Here is a 20,094-nt window from a genome sequence, read left to right on the forward strand (position 1 = left end):
GGGCCCCTCAGTTGATGCAGAGGTGCTCCACTTCTCTCTCACTCTGGGGGCACATTTCACCTTAGGCGGATCTTTGGTGTACCGGCCACCTGGCCACGCAGGAAAATTTCTAGAGGCACTAGAGGACATGATAGTCCCACGTGCCCTGAAATACCCCACATATCTCCTTCTGGGAGACTTTAATATCCACGTGGATCAGCTAGATCTACCTGATACAGTTCGGCTAAACGATGCTCTGACGATGGCCCAGCTAAAACAGTGGATTAAAGCTCCCACCCATTCAGGGGGTCACGTTCTCGACCTATTATGTACCAACTTCGACATAAATATGTCTGACCCTGAAATAGTAAATTGGTCTGACCATATGCTGATAAGATTCACCTGGCCCCTGTCCCGCCCCGCTGAGTCCAATCATTCTGCTGCTCACACACAGAAAATTAACATAGCTATGCTCCGTGATCAGCTTGATACCTCTCGCCCCACACTTCCCTCCGAAATTGAGTCAGCCGTTAGCTCATTCAACTCATGGATTGAAGGCGGCGCTGCTTCTTCAACTAAAATAGGTCGTGTCTGTAGAGTGCGCTCCACCCCTTCTCAGCCTTGGTTCTCTAATACTCTCCGCGATCTTAAATCAGGTTGTAAAAAACTTGAAAGACATTGGAGACAAGCCTATCTCCCTGAGGCTAAGAAAGAACTAAGAACGGCTCAAAAGAGGTACTATGCAGCAATTAAATCAGCAAAATGTTTATACTACAACGGACGCATAACCAAGGCCAACAACAGTAGCAGGGAAATCTTTGCTATTGTTAAAAGCTTTGTCTCCCCTTGTGCCACTCAACCTCTTCTAGTCTCTTCGGAAAAATGGTGTGAAGAACTCTCTGTGTTTTTTGTGGACAAAATTGCAAAAATCCAAGATGACTTGCTTACTGTATGTAACAATTTTCCAGCTTCAATGACTATTCCTTCCCCCACTATGCCCATCTCTATGGACCAGTTTGCCCTCTTCACTCCAGTGGATACAACAGAGGTTGCTAAAATTCTTGCTACTTTACAATCAGGATCCCCCGCTGACCCCTGCCCGGCCAGAGTACTTGCGGGCCTGGCTAATACAGTCGGCCAAGAGGTGACACATATTGTCAACCTCTCTCTCTCCACCGCCACTGTTCCGGCATGCTGGAAGCAGGCCAAACTGCTTCCACTTCTTTAAAAAAATGGCCTAGACCCGAAGACCCCTGCTAATTTCCGGCCCATATCATTACTGCCGGCCCTGGCAAAGATATGTGAAAAAGTTGCATTCACACAGCTAGACAAATTTGTTGAAAGCTCTCAAGCTCTTCACCCTGCGCAATCAGGCTTCAGAGCTGCTTTCAGCACAGAGACGGCTCTAGTCGAGGTTTCTGAGGCCATTCGGGAATGTCTGGACGGAGGTGGCAGAGCGGCTCTGATTTTATTGGACCTCTCTGCCGCCTTCGATACGGTCCCTCACTCCCTCTTACTCACCAGAGTAGCAGCCATAGGCATAACTGGCTCTGCTCTTGGCTGGTTAACATCTTTTTTAGATAACAGGTCCCAGCAAGTGTGGATGCCACCTTTCTCCTCCTCTCCCAAAAAACTCTCTACTGGTGTCCCACAGGGCTCCACTCTAAGCCCCCTGCTTTTTAATATATATATGACCCCCCTCATTTATCTTGTGGAACAGCTAGGAGCCAAAATTATGGCTTATGCCGATGATACTCAGCTTCTGTTCACCTGGCCCAAAAACAACTCGGACACGTCGAGGGTCCAATTCTGTTTATCATCGGTTTTCCGCTGGCTGGCGTGTGCCCAGCTCAAATGCAATGAGAGTAAATCGGAAATCTTGCTATATGGCTCCTTTCCAGATAACTTTAGTGACTCCCTCTGGCCCACCGATCTCCCATGTCCCAAATCCATTGGTGGACCTGCAAAAAATTTAGGAGTCTGGTTTAATAACAATCTCAGATTTGAGGACCACCTAAAAAAACTCACTGGAATCTGCTTCTCCACCCTCAAAACCCTGCGCAGATTTCTCCCTCTGCTCCCGAGAGAGGCCAAGGAAACGGTCATTCGCGCTCTAATATTATCCAGATTGGATTATGCGAATGCCCTCTACTGCGGACTCCCAGCCTATTTGATCCACCGCCTCCAGGTTATTCAAAATGCCGCGGTTAGGCTGCTGTTCAACATACCCAGAAGATCTAGTGTCCGTCAACCTCTCAGAGATCTTCACTGGCTCCCAGTTGCTCAAAGGATCTTATTTAAGATCCTCGTGCTAGCATACCGAGCACTTCATCAAACGGGTCCAGCTTATCTGAGAAAAAGATTTTCCCTTTATGTTCCCAATCGCCCTCTTAGATCAAGCAACCTCCACCAAATGACTGTGCCAAAGTTTAAATATAGCAGGCTCGGCGGCCAATCCATCTCTGTCAGAGCAGCGAGAGCTTGGAATACCCTTCCGCTTCATTTGAGAACATCCTCATCCATCTTGGCGTTCAGGAAAGGCCTAAAAACCCACCTTTTTAACATCACTGCCTAATGGATGTCTCTCTAATCCGCATGTAATATGATCTGTCTCCCCTTTCCCTCGCGCCAGGATACTATACTTTTTAGTAACAGAGCGCGCTACAAAAGCCTCTATAATAATAATAATAATAATAATGTACAATGGGGATGGGTCCCTTTTGACAGCTCCACCTCTGTGAGCCAGACATTGTTTTGGGATAGTTGCTGGCAGACCTGTGCACTTATGTGTCTTCAGCATTGTGAGTATGGTGTCCAATCTCTGACCATTTGGCGCAATGTCATAAATCATAACAGAATGTGTCCACACAGATGTGTGTGAGTAGGTATGCGACATGAAGTTCTGTTTTCACATGTGATGTAGGACACCAGTCCTGGCCTGCTACCGATTTGGTAATTCCTACACAAAGCCCTATTCAATACATGGATGTGTGCCTACGTTGGGGGGTTGTGAGATTGTTGTTAATGTGCAATGGGGGCACAGCTGGTACTCACCTTCACAGTCATCCAATTGGCCATGTGTCTCAGGGAGAAACATGTGCATTGATGTAATTCACTAGTGTGTACCTTTTTGTGCAATCATTGTCCCTACATCCAGCCAAACTTCCATACATGAGTGAACATAGTCATGACACATCTGTGTGATTTCTAATTTTTTATTCACACTCTGGTGAATGACGGAGCTGGAGCTGTACATGGCCATCCAAGCCCACATAACATGGAAGCCCAGTGATGGGCCAACCAGAGTTCTTTGGGGATTGAAAAGTGATTTGGAAGAGGGAGAGTGCAGTCCGCAGCAGGATTGTTGTGTAATTGTCAAGCAGTGAAGATGTGGCATTCCATGTTGGAGTCCGGGTGGATGTCGCAGAGTGTTCCGGGGGTCAGTGAAAGGTGTTGTCCCAGGGCATGAAGCATAGGGCAGAACTAGGCAGGGACAGGCCATCTGGTGGTGATTGATGCTACTACCTCCTTCCTCACACATTAATTACCATCCACATCTTACTCCTCTGATAGTTCTTCTGTGTCCGGTGTGCCCAGTGTGTGTGGCGTGTAATGGCTGCATCACTGCGTGCCACTGACACATCAGGGTGTGAAGGTGACGGGGATGCATCACTGTGCCACTGACACATCAGGGTGCGAAGGTGATGGGGCTGCATCATTGTGTGCCACTGACACATCAGGGGTCAGAGATGTGTGTGTTGAAGTTCCCGTTGGAGTTATCTGGAACTGGGTCACTGGCAGCAATGGCAAGATGATGAGCTGCAGGGCATGGAAGATCCTAGCTACATCTCGCTGGTGTTCAGCCGTGGCAGCCATACTTTCAGCCTGCATCTGCTCCATGGTCTCTATTGTCCTCAGCATCTGTGCCAACTCTGTGCTGTTATCGCTGGTGCCTGTCTGACTAGACAGTTACTGTATCCAAGTAATGGCCCCAGCGAGATCAGCCAAGAATTGTCGGTGAGCATGGTGCGGACAGGGGTGTCCTTTAGGGACTGGCTGGTCCTTCGTGGGGCTTGTGGAGTTCGGCTCGTCCTCTGCACTTGGTCCGGGTGCATCCATGGTGCAACACAGTTTCTTTTGGTTTTGGTGGGTTTTTTTTTCTTGCTTTTATAGTGCGTTTTCCCACATGACGTTTGGGAATTGCAGGCCTGACACTGGTTTTCGCTGATTTTGGTATCGCGCTTTGGGGCATCGCAACTTTTTGGGTGTTTCTGTTTCACATTTTTTGTTTGTTGCGTTGGTTTTTACACAGTCATTTGGGGCAATATCATGCTGCTATCGCATTGTTCCGCCGGGTTGGGAACTGGACGTTAAGACGGTGTTATTTTCTCACGATGGACTGCGATATGCAAAGTAGCTTTAAGCTAAATTTGCCATGGTTATCACATGTTCTTGAGATTATCCCCCCATGTGTACTCCCTGGAAGCTTGGCTGCCATATTTGGGAAGCAGTACTTTGCAGCACATATGTCCTGCTTGTTGATGGACTGTGTGTGTTTCCTGTAAAGGTGCACCACGTTATGGGCTGGTACGAATGTGACATGCACCATCTATTGCATCAGTGGCATGAGAGACACTGACTATGACATAGAAGCTAACCTTTGCTAATTCCATGCTGAGGCCTAGTTAATTGAACCTCAGGGCTGTGGTTTGGTTTTATGATTGGTGGGAATGCAGCTAGTGCAGTTTGTGAGATACGTGCTCTTGCTCTCCATGGTGTCACAAGGCGGAAGGTGCAACACAGCAGGTTATTCTGCACATTTACGTGATGTTGAATGAGACCTACCTGTTCTAGGCTCAAGGGATAGCGAAAAGTGACAACAGAATCCTAGTAGAGTGCTACCATTTAATCAATAGCTTTGTTTTATAATGACTTCTGTTTAGCCAAACAACGATACCCTCAGTTTGTATATGTTTCCTCATATAGCCTATTCCTGGTTGAATTCTCACCAATTATTACAGCAGTCTGAGTGAGTTGCAATGTTACCATCTCGACTGTAGCTCATCTGTGGGGAGGGATCAGAGTTGTACCCCCTTTATTACTCAGCATTTACACTTTATGGTTGGCATCAAGGCAAGATATGCCACTATTTGTGACAGCACTAAGTTTCGTTCCTTAGACCTAGTTTGCACGTATTATCGGCATTTCACTTCAAAGCTTACTGGCTTTTTTATGCTGGCCCGCTTAGGCAACCCATAGCAGGTTCACTCGAATGTGTCTCTTTCATTTCACTGGCCTTGCACTGTAAGTCTCTTAAGAGTTCCTGGGCCCAAGTCTTCTGAAGTGCGCATGTCCCCATTTGTTAATGTTCCCCTTTATAGTGTGTTATCACAAAAAGATCCACTGGGGTCTTTCATGCATACAGCCCCAGACCACACAAAAGTAGCTGGGACCACATGCTCTCCTGCAGTGACATTCCAATTGTGTCAAGCATCTGTCCCTTGCAGTCAATTTTCTCAGCAAGCCTGCTTTAGATAGTAACATCTCCTGGGTGGCCCTGGAGAAATCTTAAGGAACTTCATCCTATGCAAGGTTTGCAACGAAATGAGCAGGCAATGGCAATGTTCACCATTTTGTTTTCCCACAATGACCAAAACAAAGGTCCTGAAGAGACAACGGGCTCGTGCCTTATTACAAGCGCATTATGTCCTAAAACACTTCTAATTAGGAGTTTGCGACAGTGTGTCCATCATGCAAACTCTCGATCGGGCCTATTGTTCTGAATGTCAGTGGAGCCAAAGCTAGAAGATCAGACACAGAGAACCTTGCCCACTGTTGTACGTTTCAGGTAGTCGTCGTTTACGTCCGATCTGTTGTTTCACGATTTGCAGAAACCAATTGTCCATCATACAGGAGCAAATTGAGTGATAGGTGCCTGCACCCCCGGATGTATGACGTTACAACGCATGCTTTTACCACGCATGCCTTTACAACACGGTTTTTACAACGCATGCCTTTACAACACATAGTGCTTTGGGGTGCTGGATAGTGAATAGTTTAATTTACTATTCCAACTCCAGTCCCCCGTGGATAGTTGGGAAGGTGTTGGATAGTACGTACATTAAACCTATTCCCTATCCTAGAGCGCCCCCCAGCGCAATGCGTTGTAATGGTTTGCGTTGTAAAAGTTGCGTCGTAAAGGCACTGCGTGTAAAAGTTGCGTTGTAAAGGATGTTCCCCTGCACCCCCACACTGCCCCAGTTCAGGAAGGACCCCAAGACCTGGCTCTTCGGATGATTCTAGCACTCAATGGAGCCACCCCCCAGCACCTTGAGACCCTCACGGGTGAGTAGTTGCACTATACAGAGACCCCTGATTGATTTGGTGCATGCAACCAATTCACAACAATAATACATAGACCACGCTAGGAAAGCACGCAACATCTTAGAAGAATATAACATGACATAGTATGACATGGCATGGTATGTTATGGAGAGTTAAGACAATGACATCACATATCATTCCAAGCCATGCCGTAAAAGCACAACACATCAGACTCAAAGTAACATACATACGCCCATAAATGCAGACACAAGCAGGTGCCACTGCCTTCCTTTCTACAGGCTCTCCTTTTTGTCACCTGGCTTACAGTAGCCTCCAGAATGGAAGAATCCGAAGCAGTTTTCGTTGATTTAAAAACCACTAGGATTCCATGCACAGATCTAACTTATTTACATTGGAATCTGTTTTCAACATTATAAAATGAACACAAACACATATAAAAGCGCAGGAGAACTTAAGTTAGAAAAATGCTCATTCTGTGTTCTTACTTTTGAAAATGAAGCCACCACGGGTTTTAAAAATCCAATGTTTTTTCTCTTGCTGCGAGTTTTGTAAACTTTAAATAGCGTCATTGTTTCTTGGGCGGTTTTTGGCGGTGAGCTTCTGTGTGCTCGCAGTCTGTTGTTGTTTGCTGGTTGCTTAATTTAACACGGCCCACCCGGCTCCGTGCACCCGCACATGTAGGTGTTTGGCCGAAAAGCAAACATTTACTCAGCGCGAGGAGAAGACGCTGAAGAGCCGTGCCTGCCTTCCGGCGTCAGGGGAAGCTGCCCACATTCCAACTGGCACCGCTGTGGCAGCTTCTGCTATTTACAAGAGTGGGGTGCGATGTAAGAAGCTTCTTTAGGAGGTCAGGCAAGCTTAAAACGCAGCGCCCATTCCCCTTTCGGTCAGAAGGCACCTGGATTTACAGGGAAAAACAATGCCTGTTCATGGACACATGGCCAAGTCCATAACCAGAAGGTAACTGGGAAAAAATATAGTATAAACATCTAAAAATCCACTTCTAGCATGTGCTACAATCAAAGCCTGCAGAGGCAAACAACTTTAATTTAAAAAAAAAGCAGAACACGTCACAGTATGGGACCCGCTGTAGAGAAAGTTGCACCTCACCAACTACCGAGAAAGTTGTTCGGGCTAGTGCAGAGCCGGTGCAGGCTAGCATATGGATGAGAGTTTTCAGTTTGATGGACAGGCACAGAATTCTTGCATCTTTTAGAGATCAGGCAGAATGTAATACTGGAGCTAAGTCGTCTCATCGTTTGTCACCTGCACATACGTATCCAGCCTTTGTACAGATGGAGAAGGTAGGTTTTGATTAAGTGTGCTTCCCCTACGTCAGAAGGTTTTGTGTGACTCAGACCCCAAACCTAATGTAAGGTCCTCTGTTTTGTGGCAGCATGAGCATCTTTGGCAAAATAGAAGAATTATCCAGAGGAAATGTGGCGACAGCTACAGCATAGTGCTGTCTATAGGTGTCTGGAGAATCTGACTCGTGAATTCTTGTAAGTAAGTAAGGTAGGCAGCAGGATATGTCTTCAGGTTATTAAGATATATTTATTAAGTTACAAGATATGATAAGACAAAAGAGCAGTAAAACCTCACAGCTGACCGGACCATCAACTGTCAAGGCTGGAATCTTCACATAACAGATAGAACACTCATAGGTAGTATGGGAGACTGGTAAGATAGGAGCACTAAGAAAGGACTACAGACACCAAGTAGCCACATTGAAGTAAGTATAAATATACAACATGAATATAAAACAAGCCAATGTTTGATTACATAAGGCGTGCAGCAAACAGAACCGGTTTCGCCCCTTATGACAAACCTAGTCAGTGTGAAAAAAAGAAAAAGAAAAGGAAGTCCTTGTTGTGAAAGAAAGGCAGTCGAGAGATGGGTGACACGTTGAGGGCATTGTGGGGCAGAGGACAGGGTATAAGAAACAGATAAAGAGGGGGTATGTGAATGCAGCAGAGGGGCAGGTATAGAGCAAGCAGTTTGTTTTATAAGACAAAAGGGTGATAGAAAGGGCGATCAGGCTGAAAGGACACGAGGTCGGAGGGAGAAAAGGAGGGTAAGAGAAGCAACTGAGACTCAAAAACATCAAACATTAGAAGAGAGATTCGGAGGAGGAGATCCAATAACAGAGAAAAATAGATGAATGCATTAGTAGAGGTTTTGGATGCTGCCACAAGAAAATCAAGGTCCTAACACAGAATGGACAATAAATGTGAAATCGATGAGTTTGCCAGAGGATTTCTCCCTGACCTATGACAGTAAGTGACTGATAAGGATGGTTGAGTCTAACCGCTGATGAAGGGTGCATTGAAGGTTGTGTGCCAAATGAGTTGAAAGAACTGCTCTTCAGATTCCAGTATTTTCCCATGTCCTCACTGTTACAAGTTTAGGGAAGAAGTATGAGAGGGGAGTACCACTTTATGAGACACGTAGTGGGACCCAGAGAACAACCTATTAAAACATATGTTCAGGGCACATATAGTAAGTGAAGGGTTGCTGTGAGACTTTTTTTGTGGGCCCTGGAACAGTCGATGGTTGCTGGAAAGCATCTGTGGCAGCTACTGTTGATTACCACTGTTATCCTAGAGCTTCAGGTACCAATGCATTTCAACTACATCACCCAGTCACTGTCTTTGTACACTTGACTGTCTCACGAAAGTGAGTCCAGCAATCAGGGGAACTCCACATGGATGTTTTGAATCTAACGCAGCATTACAAAAAAAATCAAACACAGTAACTTCATCCATTATTTCTAAAGATGCTGTCTATATCTTTATTTAGAACATTGGAATGTTGGGAGCTCCATTGAAAACCATGGATTGCTCCAGGCTTATAATGGCTGGTATAAGCCTGGAGCTCCAACATTCCAATGTTTCTTTGTTCACCGCTCTGGCTGTGAACAAAGGCTTCAGGGAACCTGAGGGTATTCCAATCCCCTCACGCTCCCAAAACGTTTTTTTTTTTGCTAGAACATTCCGTCCTCTAGTGACAGAATGTTCTAATAGCCTTATAGCCCTTCGTAGATGGGCTATACCGCTATTAAAGTCCCTCTCCCTTGTTAAAAGCCCTCGCCTTCGGCTCGGGGCATTTAACGCTGGAGAGGGCCTTTAATAGCCGGTATAGCCCTCTACGGCGGGCTATAAGGCTATATTACACATAGGAAATGTTTGCCACTTAAAAATACGAACATCTAAAGATTTTTTGGGGGCCAGGTTATAAACCCGAACAGTTTTATATTACACAGTGGCAAGGAACTATAATTCTCAGTAAATAGGTTCCCCGAGGGCGTTCATAAAGTATCGGGCATGGAGGATCCACACTCTCCCCTTTGCAGATATCATTTAGTGTGTAGTCTTTAGCAGTATTTACTACGCCTGGTGAATTGAGCAAAGGTTACTGGAAGAATCCTACAGGACGTCTGTTACATACCGTAGCAGACTTGATGTACTCTAGGATTCTGCCCTTTGTCCTGGATTCTCAGTGGCAATTTGGGTGCTTTTCTAGCGGCGCTTTGTACTAACTAATATAGTAAGGACAGAACACATAACACAAATGGACATAAATTCAAAAAAATGCCAGGGGTAGCGAAAATAACATCACATGCCCTTTGACCTTCACTTTCACTCACACAAACTAGCTTACACATACACACACACTCTCTCAGGTAAACACACTCTCTGCCACAACCACACACACTAAATACATTTAAACGTATTGTGTTACTTACCGCAGGGAAGGTCTAATTCCAGCTAATTCTACTCCGTTTTATATTACAATATTAGCGAATGATGTAATTTTATTCACTATTCCTGTAATCAAAAACTAACAGAAAACAGAGTGGAGCCCCACTAATGTCCATAAGGACAAGCTGCATCTGTGGCCCTGGCACTTATTTTGCCACGTCTGAGGTCAGGGGTCGCACAGACAGTTCCAGGGGCCACACAAGGGCAAGCCTGGCAACCCCTAAATGACGTCCATGATAAGACAAGACCTTAATCAAAGAAGTAGCTATCATGCATTGAAATCACCAAACATTCACCTAAAACACAAAGACGAGGGTCTCTGCATTCTTACAGAAACATGCACATTTCTAAATTGTGTATAAGATAAAAATATACTTTTGCATAGCACCAGAAGGAGCAAACGAACGGTTTGAACGGCCTTGGCCCAACATCCTGTGATTCTGCGCAAATCATTTAATCTCCCCGTGCCTAAATGAATGTGTCCTTAACTGGCGCTCAAGAAAAGCCCAAGTGTTGAATAATAAGTGCCGGTGCTGAACACCGGAAACCACTGGCTCAAATTAAGTAAAACCTCCGACCCTTGGTCTAGGTCCACTCTTTCTCCACAGCTCTGCTGTGCTGTCTCTTTCCTCCAGTCCCCGACCTCCTCCTTGGGAGGTTAAAGGCTGCTGTCCGCTCCTGCACCTGCTTCCCGCTCCAACTGGGACCAGTCTGCCTGCAACCACTGTAACCTTTCTCAGGCGTTTTTTTTCTTAATTTTTCCCTATTGTGCCACTGTTATTGTGCCCATCTGTGTCTTGCTCCAATTCCACCACTGTTTTTGTTTTCTCGTACCTGCCTGTTCCTTTCGCCTTTCGCCGCTGCTGCCCCTGCGACCCCTGCCCCACGGAATTCCCCCTCGGGAATTCCCCCCAGAATTCCCCCGCTCCCGCCTCCTAGCCTCTCCTCCCTCCCACCTCCCCTACTTAAGGGCAGCCACTACGCGGTCGCGCAGTAGACGTGTGTGGCAGGCGTGCCGCCAGTGCGCCTAAGGCTCGCCAAAGGCAAGCCCGTCTGTGCCCGTTTGCAACCTGTCCACGGCCAGCGCCAGGAACCCTGGACTTCCCACTACCCAACGCTACAACACCACCACCCTCCTCGCACTCAACCCTGGCAGACTTAGAGAATGCCAACAGGCCTCGCCGAACACATGACCCATGGCCAGTTCTCCTGCCTCTAACAGCGCCGACGCCAGCGCCGGCAACACCCTAAAATGCATCCTCCTTAACGTACGCTCCATACACAAACACGCCATGGAAATCTGAAACCTACTCAACTCTCTCTCGCCCAACATCAAATTCTTCACAGAGACCTGGACCAACGCATCCTCCGCCCCCGACATCAGCACCACCATCCCAGATGGATTCAAGATCCAGTGGAAAGACCGCCCCAACCACCCAGGAAGGGGGCCTCACCATCGCCCACAAGAGTACCCTCCGCTTCACCAACTTCAGCAAAACCTTCCCCTTCCCATCCTTCGAGCACCTGCACTTCCAGATCCAGACCACCCCCAAAGCCACACTCTGAGGAACCCTCGTCTACAGACCCCCCGGCCCCCGAACACCCTTCGCCACCACCATCACCGACTTCATCGCACCCCACGCCATCGCCTCAACAAACTACATACTCATTAGAGACCTGAACATCCACCTCAACAACCCCAGAGACCCTAACTCCACTATTGTTTGTGACAACCTCACCAGCATCGGACTTAAACAACTCGCCAACACACCAACCCACAAAGCAGGACACACACTCGACCCCATCTTAGCGGCAGGAAACAGGGTCCAATTCAGCCATATAACGCAGCCACCATGGACCGACCACCACTGTGTACACTTCGCCATCAACAAACCCAAGGGACCCAAACCAGCCCCACGTCCACCACAAAGGAACTGGAGCAAGGTTACTGACAATCAACCTAACTCCACCCACACCCGAGACAACCACACCTGGGCACCCGACACAAATGACGCAGCCAGAGAACTCCACACCTGTATCTCCGACTGCGCAGACGAGCTCGCCCATCTATGCAACCCCGACAGACAACGCCCCAGGAAAGCCACCTGTTTCACCACCACTCTTCAAGAAGCCAGACATACCTACAGACACCTGGAGAAGAACTGGAGAAACACCAAGACAACTGAAAACCACACCACCTACAAGGACGCCATGACGGACTACCACAACCAGATCAGAGCCACTAAGAGAAACTTCATCCACAAGAATATCCTGGCCAACTCCAAGGAACTTTTTAGTGTCATTCAAGAATTCACCAACCCATGCAGCAAAGCCACAGACATCACTCCATCCCAAGACCTCTGCGACAAGCTTGGACCCTATTTCCACCTCAAGATCAAAAATCTCTACGACAAGTTCACCGACTATCCACCAGGCACCACCGACGGCCCCCACCCCCCAGAAACACCAGTCAGCCCACCATCTCTAACTGAACACCGATCACAGCCAAAGACACCACCTCGACCATGAAAAGCATCGACTCGGGGGCCCCCACTGACCCCTGCCCCCTCACCTCTACCACACAGCTGCGGCCGCCATTGCACCCGAACTGCAATGCACCATCAACACCACCTTCAAAACAGGCACCTTCCCACATGACTTGAAGTCAGACCTCTGCTCAAGAAGCCCACAGCTGACCCCACCGACCTCAAGAACTATCGGCCCATCTCGCTCCTCCCGTTCGCAGCCAAAGTTGCTGAGAAAACAGTTAACAGGAAACTGACACGATTCATTGAAGAGAACGCTGTCCTCGACCTGTCCCAATCTGGATTCTAAAGCAACCACAGCACAGAGACCGCCCTACTCACCGCCACAGATGACATCCGCACCCTCCTGGACCCAGGTCACTCTGCAGCCCTCACCCTACTCGACCTATCAGCAACCTTCGACACCATCTCCCACTGCACACTAGTCACCAGACTTCACGACACAGGCATACATGGAACAGCCCTGGACTGGATCCGATCATTTGTCACCGGAAGAAGCCAAAGGATAAACCTCCTACCCTTCCTCTCCGACTCCACGAAAATCACCTGCAGAGTCCCACAGGGTTCATCCGTGAACCCCACCCTCTTCAACATCTACATGGCCCCCTCGTAGCCATCGTCCGACAACACGGCCTTAACATCATATCCTATGCCGACGACAACCAGCTCATCCTCTCCCTCACCAAAGACCCAACCACTGCCAAACTCGACTTCTAGAAAGGAATGCAAGACGTCACAGTATGGATGACCAACAGCTGCCTGAAGCTCAACGCTGAGACGACAGAAGTCCTCGTCCTCTGTACCACCCCTTCTGCATGGGACAGCACCTGGTGGCCGACCGCCCTCTGAAGCCGACCTACCCCCTTAGATCACGCCAAGAACTTCGGCATCGTATTCGACTCATCACTCACCATTGACCAACAGGTCAAAGCCGTCACCTCCAGCTGCTTCAACGCCCTCCCATCCTCCGTAAGACCTTCAAGTGGATCCCCCCTGAGTCAAGGAAGACAGTCACCCATGCACTCATCACCAGCAGACTGGACTATGAAAACACACTTTACGACGGCATCAACAAGTCCCTACTCTGCAAACCACAGAAAATACAGAACACTGCCGCCAGACTCGTCCTCAGCATCCCCCGACATGAACACATCAGTCAACACCTACGAAGTCTCCACTGGCTCCCCGTGGAGAAAAGAGCCACTTTCAAAATCCTCACTCATGCCTACAAATGCCTACACAACAACGAACCCAAATACCTCAATGACAGAATCAACTTCCACATATCCAAAAGAATCCTCCGATCTTCCAACCTCGCACTAGCCGAAACCCTGGTCATCCACAGAGCCTGAGCAGGCGGAAGATCCTTCTCTCACTTTGCAGCCAAGACCTGAAATGAGCTTCCGGAAGATATCAGACGCGTCCCCTCCCTGTACACCTTCAGGAACACCCTCAAGACCTGATTCTTCAGCTAAACAGATCTCTGGATCCCCGTGCCCCCCTCCCACCCTCCCAAGCACATTAAGACCTTCATGGGTGAGTAGCGTGCTTATAATTCCCTGATTGATTGATTGATTGATTGATTGAGGATCGTCACTGCAATAACTGAGACATGAGAAATCATATCAGATGTGATAGCTGACATATAACAATAGTATGCCAGCAATGTTCTAACAAGCATTAGGAATGCATTAGGGCTCGGGTTTGTTTGAGTTTGAGATAATGGCATTGTAAATGGTAATTTGCACTGACAGCTGCTGATGATTGTGCCAATTGAAAGAGTGGCTGGTGTACTGTCAGCTGTTGGTGTGTGTGTGTGTTTAGTGAAAGTTGCACTGACATTGTTTGTTGTGTGCGTGGGTGTTTAGCGGCACTGATGCATGGTCGTGTTTGTTTTTGGTGAAAGCGTACATTGATGGTTGTTGGTGTTTGTGCATGGTGAAAGCATTCATTGACGGCTGGGGGTGTGTTGTTGTGTGTGTTGTTTTCTGTGTACTGGTGAGTGTGTGGTGGTGAGTCTGTGGGGGTGAGCCTGGGGAGTGAGTGTGGTGGTGAGTGTGTGTTGTTGAGTTGTGGCGAGTGTGTGGTGTTGAGAGAGTGAGGTGTGTGGTTTGTGTGTGTGTGTGGTGTGTGTGTGGTGTATGTGTGTATGGTGTGTGTTTGTGGTATTTGTGTGTGGTGTATGTGTGTGTGGTGTTTTCTGCACACACACACTGCCCCTACACATTCACACACTGCTCACCCGCACACTCCCAATGTCACCCTGCATAGTCACACACTGTTTATCCTGCACACTCATTCTGCACACTCACACAATGTGCACCCTGCACCTTTACACACTGTCTCTGCAGTCACTCTGCACTCACTGTCACTCTACACTCACTCTGCACTCACTGTCACTCTACACTCACTCTGCACTCACTGTCACTCTACACTCACTCTGCAATCACTGTCACTCTACACTCAGTCTGCACTCACTGTCACTCTACACTCACTCTGCACTCACTGTCACTCTACACTCACTCTGCACTCACTGTCACTCTACACTCACTCTGCACTCACTGTCACTCTACACTCACTCTGCACTCACTGTCACTCTGCACTCACTGTCACTCTGCACTCACTGCCACTCTGCACTCACTGTCACTCTGCACTCACTGTCACTCTACACTCACTCTGCACTCACTGTCACTCTGCACTCACTGTCACTCTGCACTCACTGTCACTCTACACTCACTCTGCACTCACTGTCACTCTGCACTCACTGTCACTCTGCACTCACTGTCACTCTACAGTCACTCTGCACTCACTGTCACTCTGCACTCACTGTCACTCTGCACTCACTGTCATTCTGCACTCACTCTGCACTCACTGTCACTCTATGCTCACTCTGCACTCACAGTCACTCTGCACTCACAGTCACTCTGCACTCACAGTCCATCTGCACTCACTGTCACTCTGCAGTCACTGTCACTCTGCTGTCACTGTCACTCTGCTGTCACTCTGCACTCACTGTCACTCGCTGTCACTCTGCACTCACTGTCACTCTGCACTCACTGTCACTCTGCACTCACTGTCACTCTGCTGTCACTCTGCACTCACTGTCACTCGCTGTCACTCTGCACTCACTGTCACTCTGCACTCACTGTCACTCTGCACTCACTGTCACTCTGCTGTCACTCTGCACTCACTGTCACTGTGCACTCACTGTCACTCTGCACTCACTGTCACTCTGCTGTCACTGTCACTCTGCAATCACTGTCACTCTGCTGTCACTCTGCACTCACTGTCACTCACTGTCACTCTGCACTCACTGTCACTCTGCTGTCACTCGCTGTCACTCTGCACTCGCTGTCACTCTGCACTCGCTGTCACTCTGCACTCACTGTCACTCTGCACTCACTGTCACTCTGCTGTCACTGTCACTCTGCACTCGCTGTCACTCTGCACTCGCTGTCACTCTGCACTCATTGTCACTCTGCTGTCACTCGCTGTCACTCTGCACTCGCTGTCACTCTGCACTCGCTGTCACTCTGCACTCACTGTCACTCTGCACTCGCTGTCACTCTGCACTCGCTGTCACTCTGCACTCACTGTCACTCTGCTGTCACTGTCACTCTGCTTTCACTCTGCACTCACTGTCACTCACAGTCACTCTGCTGTCACTGTCACTCTGCTGTCACTGTCACTCTGCTGTCACTGTCACTCTGCTGTCACTGTCACTCTGCTGTCACTCTGCACTCACTGTCACTCAGTCACTCTGCACTCACAGTCACTCTGCACTCACAGTCACTCTGCACTCACTGTCACTCTGCACTCACTGTCACTCGCTGTCACTCTGCACTCGCTGTCACTCTGCACTCACAGTCACTCTGCACTCACAGTCACTCTGCACTCACTGTCACTCTGCACTCACTGTCACACTCAGTCACTCTCACAGTCACTCTCACAGTCACTCTCACAGTCACTCTGCACACAGTCACTCTGCACTCACAGTCACTCTGCACTCACAGTCACTCTGCACTCACAGTCACTCTGCACTCACAGTCACTCTGCACTCGCTGTCACTCTGCACTCGCTGTCACTCTGCACTCGCTGTCACTCTGCACTCACTGTCACTCTGCTGTCACTGTCACTCTGCTGTCACTGTTACTCTGCTGTCACTCTGCACTCACTGTCACTCACAGTCACTCTGCACTCAGTCACTCTGCTGTCACTGTCACTCTGCTGTCACTGTCACTCTGCTGTCACTGTCACTCTGCTGTCACTCTGCACTCACTGTCACTCACAGTCACTCTGCACTCACAGTCACTCTGCACTCACTGTCACTCTGCACTCACTGTCACTCTGCTGTCACTGTCACTCTGCACTCGCTGTCACTCTGCACTCACTGTCCCTCTGCACTCATTGTCACTCTGCTGTCACTCGCTGTCACTCTGCACTCGCTGTCACTCTGCACTCGCTGTCACTCTGCACTCACTGTCACTCTGCACTTGCTGTCACTCTGCACTCGCTGTCACTCTGCACTCGCTGTCACTCTGCACTCACTGTCACTCTGCTGTCACTGTCTCTCTGCTGTCACTCTGCACTCACTGTCACACTCACAGTCACACTCAGTCACTCTCACAGTCACTCTCACAGTCACTCTCACAGTCACTCTCACAGTCACTCTGCACACAGTCACTCTGCACTCACAGTCACTCTGCACTCACAGTCACTCTGCACTCACAGTCACTCTGCACTCAGTACTCAGTCACTCTGCACTCACTGTCACTCTGCACTCACTGTAACTCTGCACTCACTGTCACTCTGCACTCACTGTCACTCTGAACTCACTGTCACTCTGAACTCACTGTCACTCTGAACTCACTGTCACTCTGCACTCACTGTCACTCTGCACTCACTGTCACTCTGCACTCACTGTCACTCTGCTGTCACTCTGCACTCACTGTCACTCGCTGTCACTCTGCACTCACTGTCACTCTGCACTCACTGTCACCCTGCACTCACTGTCACCCTGCACTCACTGTCACTCGCTGTCACTGCCACTTGCTGTCACTCTGCACTCACTGTCACTCTGCACTCACTGTCACTCTGCACTCACTGTCACTCTGCTGTCACTCTGCACTCACTGTCACTCTGCTGTCACTCTCTGTCACTCTGCACCCTCTGTCACTCTGCACTCGCTGTCACTCTGCACTCACTGTCACTCTGCTGTCACTGTCACTCTGCTGTCACTGTCACTCAGCTGTCACTGTCACTCTGCTGTCACTCTGCACTCACTGTCACTCACAGCCACTCTGCACTCACAGTCACTCTGCACTCAGTCACTCTGCTGTCACTGTCACTCTGCTGTCACTGTCACTTTGTTGTCACTCTGCACTCACTGTCACTCACAGTCACTCTGCACTCACAGTCACTCTGCACTCACAGTCACTCTGCACTCACTGTCACTCTGCACTCACTGTCACTCTGCACTCACTGTCACTCTGCAGTCACTCTGCACTCGCAGTCACTCTGCACTCACAGTCACTCTGCACTCTTTGTCACTCTGCACTCTTTGTCACTCTGCACTCTTTGTCACTCTGCACTCTTTGTCACTCTGCACTCACTGTCACTCTGCACTCACTGTCACTCTGCACTCACTGTTACTCTGCACTCACTGTTACTCTGCACTCACTCTGCACTCACTGTCACTCGCTGTCACTCTGCACTCAGCGCTGGGGGCGCTCGGCTGTTTCTAAAGCGTGTTTTTCATAGGTTTCTGGCGGAGAGGCTAGAAAACAAAGAGGCTTTCCGTGATTGCTGAATGATAGATAATTCTATGCGAACAGAATTTAAGTCTAACGAAGTTCGCCTCACCTGGGGGCATCTCAACCAAGAGGTTTAGGGAGCTGTCTGTTAAATAGAATCTCTGGCTGCTTTTCAGATTCCCCGTTTCGAGAGGATGTGGTCTCACGGCTAGACTGTCGACTTTGGAGCTGGGAAACTATGGTTCAATCCTCGGCCCGAATCAACATCCTGTGATTCTGGCCAAATCACTTAATCTCCCTGTGCCTACCAAATACAGTCCTGCCAAGTATCACGCATCAGCCGTGACACTGACGCATTTCAGTGCGGTACTCCGCATCACCGCACTGAAATGCATTGTCACGCATAATGCATAGTGTTTGAGTTGCCTGTTAGTGCTACCTAGAATCTGTGTGTGTAAGCTGTCAGTACAGTGCGCTGCCTGTGCGCGCTGCCGCAGTCCTGGGGCGCTCCCAGCTGAGTTAGGGAAGGCCTGGAGGGCAGTGCTACAATGTATCTTCTTGTGATTGCTCCTGCGGCGCTGCGCAGCTTTGAGTCAGACAGTGTCAGTCTGCGTTGCGCCATTGCAGAGTAGTGCTCAATAGCTACTACCGCGAGAGCTGTGCCCACGTCAGATTGTGTGACACAATTTGTGGACTTTGCGCCGTGGAACGTTACGTCGTGTTGCATTACAGCTGGGAATATGAGAGAGGCAGTTTGAGTGTCGCTCTGTCTGGCCGCAAATCATGACGAGCCTACCTGGCCGAGGGAGAGTGCAGGAACGGAGCGAGCAGCGGACCACGTCATGATTTTGACGGCTTTCGAAATTCCTCCTGTGTGGGCCACTTTTATTTATTATGTATTTATTTTATTTATGCGATTTTATATAGCGCGAACATTACCCGAAGGTGTCAGAGCGCTTTACATAAGAACTAGTTGCAATACATAAGGACTCAGGATTACGTGCGTTGCAGAAAAGATACAAACAGAAAAAAAATTGGATATGTGAGCTACGAGGCAAACCTTCCACACACTGCTGAGGCACCATAGGAAAGGATGCCTTGTTGGTAAGTAGCACGAAAAATAAGCTGCTCAACTTCGTGAACTTTATGACTAATCAAATCCAAAGAAGCATATCTTCATTCCAGAGCCCAAAGGGCCTTGAACATTCCGTGATTGTGTGCGACGCTACACAGTCAACGTGTAATCTAAACTGCTTCCGCGCTTCTTTTCGATACAGTATGAAAGCGAAGCTGTCACATCAAAGACAACGCAAATATCCTTCCTAGCCCACATGTATCCACATTCTTTTCTAGTGCCCCCTCTTCTCCAGCTGCAGGCAGTGCTAATCGTAGCTTAATCGCGGGCTTTCTCTCGCCCAGCAGTCCTTCCCGCTAGAGATAATCGTTTATTGATATTCGAGTTTTTCTGATGCTGTGTCGGTGCCATGTTACGCCCAGGCTTGTGCACGCGGCAGCAGGCAGTAAGCCACGAGCCCTGCGCCTCGCCTTCACAATTTACGTGCTCCAGGGTGGCTGAGGAACCACTTCTGTGGTGCTTGCTTTTAAATAAAATGCATTGGCTATGCCAATATGTATGGGCTAATGAGCTAAAGCACGGAGCGTTAGCATTTTAGAGCGGGACTGCCAGCGGAAGCGGCTAGAGGGGGCTGT

General features: G+C 48.8%; 1 long non-coding RNA gene across 1 annotated transcript in view; it reads right to left on the reverse strand.

The window, feature by feature from the left end:
- Positions 1 to 1,921: 1,921 nt before the first annotated feature.
- Positions 1,922 to 20,094, reverse strand: part of LOC147683281 (uncharacterized) — a 100,854-nt gene continuing 82,681 nt past the window's right edge. Inside the window, exon 3 of the long non-coding RNA XR_015301030.1 lies at positions 1,922 to 1,940. This is a non-coding gene — a long non-coding RNA (uncharacterized LOC147683281). The remainder of the gene's footprint in view (positions 1,941 to 20,094) is intronic.

Source organism: Lissotriton vulgaris, chromosome 11 (assembly GCF_964263255.1).
Source record: "Lissotriton vulgaris chromosome 11, aLisVul1.2, whole genome shotgun sequence".
Classification (NCBI taxonomy): domain Eukaryota; kingdom Metazoa; phylum Chordata; class Amphibia; order Caudata; family Salamandridae; genus Lissotriton; species Lissotriton vulgaris.